The 7540-nt window shown below is 40.2% G+C and overlaps 1 non-coding gene across 1 annotated transcript; it reads right to left on the bottom strand.

The window, feature by feature from the left end:
- Positions 1 to 2359: 2359 nt before the first annotated feature.
- Positions 2360 to 2466, bottom strand: LOC127741699 (small nucleolar RNA R71). Its single transcript, XR_008002904.1, has one exon. It is a non-coding gene; the product is annotated as a small nucleolar RNA R71 (small nucleolar RNA).
- Between the last annotated feature and the right edge of the window lie 5074 nt (positions 2467 to 7540).

The following is a 7540-nucleotide window of genomic DNA, read 5'->3' as shown; positions in this document are numbered from 1 at the left end:
GATTGCTTTAACTTTTAGGTCCAAAGCCCACATCCAAGACTTGAAGAACTCACTAGAAGATCATGAAGAGTAGTATATATAGGAGTAGTTTTGAACTAGAGAAGGACTTTTGGGCACCTTGGAGAACTACTCTTTGCATATTTACTTTTCTGTACTTCTAGCATGGATTATTCTTTTCTGCCATTTTTGGATTCCTAGAGCTATGAACAACTAAACCCCTTTCATTGGGTTAGGGAGCTCTGCTGTAATTTGATGGATCAATATTAGTTTTCATTCTTCTTCTTCTATCTTTTCTCTTGATTTTACTAGAAAGCTTTCAATCTTAATTCAATTGGTTAGTTATCTTGGAAAAGAAACTCTCCATAATTAGATCTCTTCGGAACCTTGGAAGAGGAATGAAGAGATCATGCTAGAATTGCTTTCTCATGCTGGACCAATTTGGGTTGGGATGGATATGTGACTATAATCCCCTCAATACTTGAATTGGGAAATGTATGTGGTATAATCAGTGACCATACTTCATCTCTTCTCATGAGCAATTGACCAAGGAATTGGCTATTGATCAAGATTTGAGAGATTGAATTACCAAGGAATTGGGATTCAATCACTTAAGATTGCCAAGGAGATCAATGAATGCATTGATTGAGGAAGAGATGAGAATGAACTTGATCCGGAGAATTGCAACATCTCCTAAACCCAATGATTCCCCCATTTCTGATCTTACCCATTCTCTTTAATTTCTGCCATTTACTTTTATGAGCATTACCCAATTTCCCATTTAAGATTCTGCACTTTAATTTCTGCTATTTACTTTCTAGTCATTTAAATTTCTGCATCTTAATCTAAATTCTGTTTAGCTCAACTAGCATATTCTTCTAACTAAAGTTGCTTGACCAATCAATCCTTGTGGGATTCGACCTCACTCTATAGTGAGTTTTACTTGACGATAATTCGGTATACTTGCCGAAGGAAAATTTGTTGAGAGACAAGTTTCCATGAATAAAAAATACATAAGAACAAGGTCTAGGCATGGCCGTGAGGCCAGCCCCATGATCTAAGATAGCATAAGACTACTCAAAGATAGCTACCAAGATGTCTAATACAATAGCAAAAGGTCCTATTTGTAGAGAATTAGTAGCTTAAGGTTTACAAAGATGAGTAAATGACACAAAAATCCACTTCTGGGCCCACTTGGTGTGTGCTTGGGCTGAGCATTGAAGCATTTTCGTGTAGAGACTCTTCTTGGAGTTAAACACCAGCTTTTGTGCCAGTTTGGGCGTTTAACTCCCATTCTTATGCCAGTTCCGGCGTTTTACGCCAGAATTCTTGAGCTGACTTGGAACGCCTGTTTGGACCATCAAATCTTGGGCAAAGTATGAACTATTATGCATTGCTGAAAAGCCCAGGATGTCTACTTTCCAACGCAGTTGAGAGTGCGCCAATTGGGCTTCTGTAGCTCCAGAAAATCCACTTCGAGTGCAGAGAGGTCAGAATCCAACAGCATCTGCAGTCCTTTTCAGCCTCTGAATCAGATTTTTGCTCAGGTCCCTCAATTTCAGCCAGAAAATATCTGAAATCACAGAAAAACACACAAACTCATAGTAAAGTCCAGAAAAGTGAATTTTAAGTAAAAACTAATAAAAATATAATAAAAACTAACTAAAACATACTAAAAACATACTAAAAACAATGCCAAAAAGCGTATAAATTATCCGCTCATCACTACCTCATCCTTCTATTCTTCTTTTCCTCTGACACATCAAGGAATCTCTATACTGTGACATAGAGAATTCCAAACTTTCTTTGTTTTCTTCTCTTTCATATGAGTAGAAACAAAGATAAAGGCATTCTTGTTGAAACTGATCCTGAACCTGAAAGGACTCTGAAGAGGAAGCTAAGAGAAGCTAAAGCACAACTCTCTAGAGAGGACCTAATAGAAGTTTTCTAAAAAGAAGAAGACATGGCAGTCAAAAATAATAACAACATTGCAAGGAAGATGCTTGATGACTATGTTGCACCAACTTCCAACTTCTATGGAAGAAGCATCTCAATTCCTGCCATTGGAGCAAACAACTTTGAGCTTATGCCTCAATTAGTTTCTCTAATGCAGTAGAACTGTAAGTTTCATGGACTTCCATCAGAAGATCCTCATCAGTTCTTATCTGAATTCTTGCAAATCTGTAACACTGTTAAGACCAATGGGGTCGACCCCGAGGTCTACAGACTTATGCTTTTCCCTTTTGCTGTAAGAGACAGAGCTAGAACATGGTTGGACTCACAACCTAGAGAAAGCCTAAACTCTTGGGACAAGCTGGTCAATGCTTTCTTAACCAAATTCTTTCCACCATAAAAGCTGAGTAACCTCAGAGTGGATGTCCAAACCTTCAGACAGAAGGAAGGTGAATCCCTCTATGAAGCTTGGGAAAGATAAAAGCAATTAACCAAAAGGTGTCCTTCTGACATGTTTCCAGAATGGAGCATCATATGTATATTCTATGATGGTCTATATGAGTTATCCAAGATGTCATTGGATCACTCTGCTGGTGGATCTCTTCATCTGAAAATGCCTGCAGAAGCCCAGGAACTCATTGAAATGGTTGCGAATAACCAGTTTATGTACACCTCTGAGAGAAATCCTGTGAATAATGGGGTGACTCAGAAGAAAGGAGTTCTTTAGATTGATACTTTGAATGCCATATTGGCTCAGAACAAATTATTGACTCAGCAAGTCAATATGATTTCTCAGAGTCTGACTGGAGTGCAAGCTAAAGACGCCTCCTCTGAAGGTAAAGCTTATGACGTTGAGAATCCTGCAATGGAAGAGGTGAATTACATGGGAGAAGCCTATGGAAACACCTATAATCCTTCATGGAGGAATCACCCAAATTTCTCATGGAAAGATTAACAGAAGCCTCAACAAGGCTTCAATAACAATAATGGTGGGAGAAATAGGTTTGGCAATAGCAAACCTTTTCCATCATCTTTTCAGTAACAAACAGAGAATTCTGAGTAGAGCATCTCTGGCTTAGCAAATATAGTCTCTGATCTATTCAAGGCCACTCTCAGTTTCATGACTGAGGCACAATACTGAAACTTCTCCTAGCACTCTTCCAAGCAATACAGAAGAGAATCCAAAAAGAGAGTGCAAGGCCATCTACACATCCAACATGGACGAACCTATAGAGGAGGGAAAGGCAGTGATTCCTAGTGAGGAAGACCTCATGGGACGTCCACTGACCACTAGGAAGTTCCCTCATGAGGAACCAAAGGAATCTGAGGCTCATCTAGAGACCATAGAGATTCCACTGAACTTTCTATTACCATTCATAAGCTCTGAAGAATATTCTTCTTCTGAAGAAGATGAAGTTACTACTGAAGAGTAAGTTGCTCAGTATCTAGGAGCAATCATGAAGCTGAATGCCAAATTATTTGGTAATGAGACTTGGGAGGATGAACATCCATTGCTCATGAATGAACTAAACGCCTTGCCTCAGCTGAAGATACCTCAAAAGAAACCGGATCCCAAAAGGTTCTTAATACCTTGCACTATTGGCACCATGACCTTTGAGAAGGCTCTGTGTGACCTGGCGTCAAGTGTAGACCTCATGCCACTCTCTGTGATGGAGAAACTAGGGATCTTTGAGGTACAAGCTGCAAGAATCTCACTGGAGATAGCAGACAAATAAAAAAACAAGCTTATAGACTTGCAGAGGATGTTTTGGTAAAAGTTGAAGACCTTTACATCCCTGCTGATTTCATAATCCTAAACACTGGGAAGGATGAGGATGAATCCATCATCCTTGGAAGACCCTTCCTAGCCACAGCAAAAACTGTGATTGATGTAGACAGAGGAGAGTTAGTCCTTCAAGTGAATGAGGACTACCTTGTGTTTAAGGCTCAAGGATCTTCTTCTGTAAACATGGAAAATAAGCATGAAATGCTTCTCTCAGTACAGAGTCAAACAGAGCCCCCACACTCAAACTTTAAGTTTGGTGTTGGAAGGCCACAATCATGCTTTGAACATCTGTGAAGCTCTAAAAGAGCTCACTGTCAAGCTATTAACATTAAAGAAGCGCTTATTGGGAGGCAACCCAAATTTATTTTTTTATCCATGTTATTTTATGTTTTCTTTAGGATCATGATCATGTGGAGTCACAAAAACAACTGCAAAAAAATTAAAGCAAAATCAAAAATAGCATAAAAAATAGCACACCCTAGAGGAAGAGCTTATTGGTGTTTAAACGCCAGAAAGGATACCAAAATGGGCGTTTAACGCCCAGCCTGGCACCTTTCTGGGCGTTTAAATGCTAGAAATGGGCAGCAGTCTGGTGTTTAAACACCAGAACTGGCAGGCAAACTGGCGTCTAAACACCCGTAAAGGTATAAAAATGGGTGTTTAAACGCCCATCCTGGCACCATTCTGGGCGTTTAAACGCCAGAACTGGCAGGCAGACTGGCATTTAAATGCCAGAACAGGGTAGTAGACTGGCGTTTAAATGCCAGAAAAGGGCATCAGCCCGGCATTTAAAAGCAAGGATTAGCACTTAGAGGGCGTTTAATGCCAGCTAGGTGCAGGGATGCAAAATCCTTGACACCTCAGGATCTGTGGACACCACAGGATCCCCACCTACCCCACCTCACTCTCTCTCCTCTTCACACTTCTCCAAAACACTCTACCCAAAACACCACTCACCTATCAAATCTTATCCTTTTTCCCCATATTCTCTTTACCACTCACATCCATTCCCTAATTCCTATAAACCCATCATACAACCCACCTACCCCTACCCACTCAAATTCAAACCATTTCCCTCCCAAACCCACCCCTTCTCACACGAACCAACTCTCTCTCTTACCCTATAAATACCCCTCCTTACTCCTTCATTTCAAACATCATATACACTCAAAACCCCCCCCTTGGCCAAAGCCTCTCAAGCCTTCATCTCCCACTTTTCTTCTTCTTCTACTCTCTTCTTTCTTCTTTTGCTCGAGGACGAGCAAACCTCTTAAGTTTGGTGTGGAAAAAGCCTTGCTTTTTAATTTTTCATAACCATTAATGGCACCTAAGGCAGGAGAAATCTCAAGGAAGAGGAAAGAGAAGGCAATTGCTTCCACCTCCAAGTTATGGGAGATAGAAAGATTCATCTCAAAGGTCTATCAATACCACTTCTATGAAGTTGTGGCCAAGAAGGTGATCCTCGAGGTCCCCTTCAAGCTCAAAAGGAGCGAATATCCAGAGATCCGACATGAGATTAGGAGAAGAGGATGGGAAGCTCTCACTAATTCCATTCAACAAGTCAGAATCTTAATGGTTCAAGAGTTCTATGCTAATGCATGGATCACCAAGAACCATGATCAAAGTATGAACCTGAACCCAAAGAATTGGCTCACAATGGTTCGGGGGAAATACTAAGATTTTAGTCCAGAAAATGTAAGGTTGGCATTCAACTTGCCAATAATGCTAGGAGATGCATGCCCCTACACTAGAAGGGTCAACTTTGATCAAAGGTTGAACCAAGTCCTCATGGACATATGTGTAGATGGAGCTCAATAGAAGAGAGACTCCAAAAGCAAGCCAGTTTAACTAAGAAGGCTTGACCTTAAGCTTGTGGCTAGAGGATGGTTGGAGTTCATCCAACGCTCTATCATTCCTACTAGCAACCGGTCCGAAGTAACTATGGATCGGGCTATCATGATCCATAGCATTATGATTGGAGAGGAAGTGGAAGTGCATGAGATCTGGTGCACGAAATTGTGATCATCAATGGCGCCATCAACATGGTACGCACAATTGCAATCTTAACTCTTTATCACAACTTCGCACATCTAACCAGCAAGTGCACTTGGTCGTCCAAGTAATAAACCTTACAGGAGTAAGGGTCGATCACACGGAGATTGTTGGTATGAAGCAAGATATGGTCATCTTGTAAATCTCAGTCAGGCAAATTCAAATGGTTATGGAGGATTGATAATTAAAAGATGAATAAAACATAAAATAAAGATAGAGATACTTATGCAATTCATTGGTGAGAATTTCAGATAAGCGTATGGAGATGCTTTGTCTCTTTCGTCTCTCTGCTTTCCTACTGTCTTCATCCCATCCTTCTTACTCCTTTCCATGGCAAGCTGTATGTTGGGCATCACTGTTGTCAATGGCTACAGTCCCGTCCTCTCAGTGAAAATGTTCAACGCGCTCTGTCATAGCACGGCTAATCATCTATCGGTTCTCAATCAGGTTGGAATAGAATCCAGTGATTCTTTTGCGTCTGTCACTAACGGCCAGCCTTCAGGAGTTTGAAGCTCGTCACAGTCATTCAATCTCTGAATCTTACTCAGAATACCACAGACAAAGTTTAGACCTTCTGGATTCTCTTGAATGCCGCCATCAATTCTAGCTTATACCACGAAGATTTTGATTAAGGAATGCAAGAGATAAACATTCAAGCCTTGTTTGCTTGTAGAACAGAAGTGGTTGTCAGGCACGCATTCATAAGTAAATATCTTAGAACAAGAATGAGCTGAATTGAATAGAAGAACAATAGTAATTGCATTAATACTCGAGGTACAGCAGAGCTCCACACCTTAATCTATGGTGTGTAGAAACTCCACCGTTGAAAATACATAAGAACAAGGTCTAGGCATGGCCGAATGGCCAGCCTCCCAAAGAAGGTTCAATCATAAAAACATGATCAAAAGATCTCTAATACAATAGCAAAAGGTCCTATTTGTAGAGAACTAGTAGCTTAGGGTTTACAAAGATGAGTAAATGACATAAAAATCCACTTCCGGGCCCACTTGGTGTGTGCTAGGGCTGAGCATTGAAGCTTTCATGTGTAGAGACTTTTCTTGGAGTTAAACACCAGCTTTTGTGCTAGTTTGGGCGTTTAACTCCCATTCTTGTGCTAGTTCCGGCGTTAAACGCCATAATTCTTGAGTTGATTTGGAACGCCAGTTTGGGCCATCAAATCTCAGGCAAAGTATGCACTATTATACATTGCTGGAAAGCCCAGGATGTCTAATTTTCAACGCAATTGAGAGCGTGCCAATTAGGTTTCTGTAGCTCCAGCAAATCCACTTCGAGTGCAGGGAGGTCAGGATCCAACAACATCTGCAGTCCTTTTTAGCCTCTGAATCAGATTTTTGCTCAGGTCCCTCAATTTCAGCCAGAAAATACCTGAAATCACAGAAAAACACACACACTCATAGTAAAGTCTAGAAAAGTGAATTTTAAATAAAAACTAATAAAAATATAATAAAAACTAACTAAAACATACTAAAAACATACTAAAAACAATCCCAAAAAGCGTATAAATTATCCGCTCATCACAACACCAAACTTAAATTGTTGCTTGTCCCCAAGCAACTGAAAATCAAATAAGATAAAAAGAAGAGAATATGCAATGAATTCCACAAACATCTATGAAGATAGTATTAATTAGATGAGCGGGGCTTTTAGCTTTTTGCCTCTGAACAGTTTTGACATCTCATTCTATCCTTTGAAATTCAGAATGATTGGCTTCTTTAGGAACTCAGAATCTAG

The sequence above is a fragment of the Arachis duranensis genome, chromosome 9 (assembly GCF_000817695.3).
Source record: "Arachis duranensis cultivar V14167 chromosome 9, aradu.V14167.gnm2.J7QH, whole genome shotgun sequence".
NCBI lineage: Eukaryota > Viridiplantae > Streptophyta > Magnoliopsida > Fabales > Fabaceae > Arachis > Arachis duranensis.
Note: the sequence above shows the minus strand (reverse complement) of the source record. Positions and strands in the feature narration are given on the sequence as shown.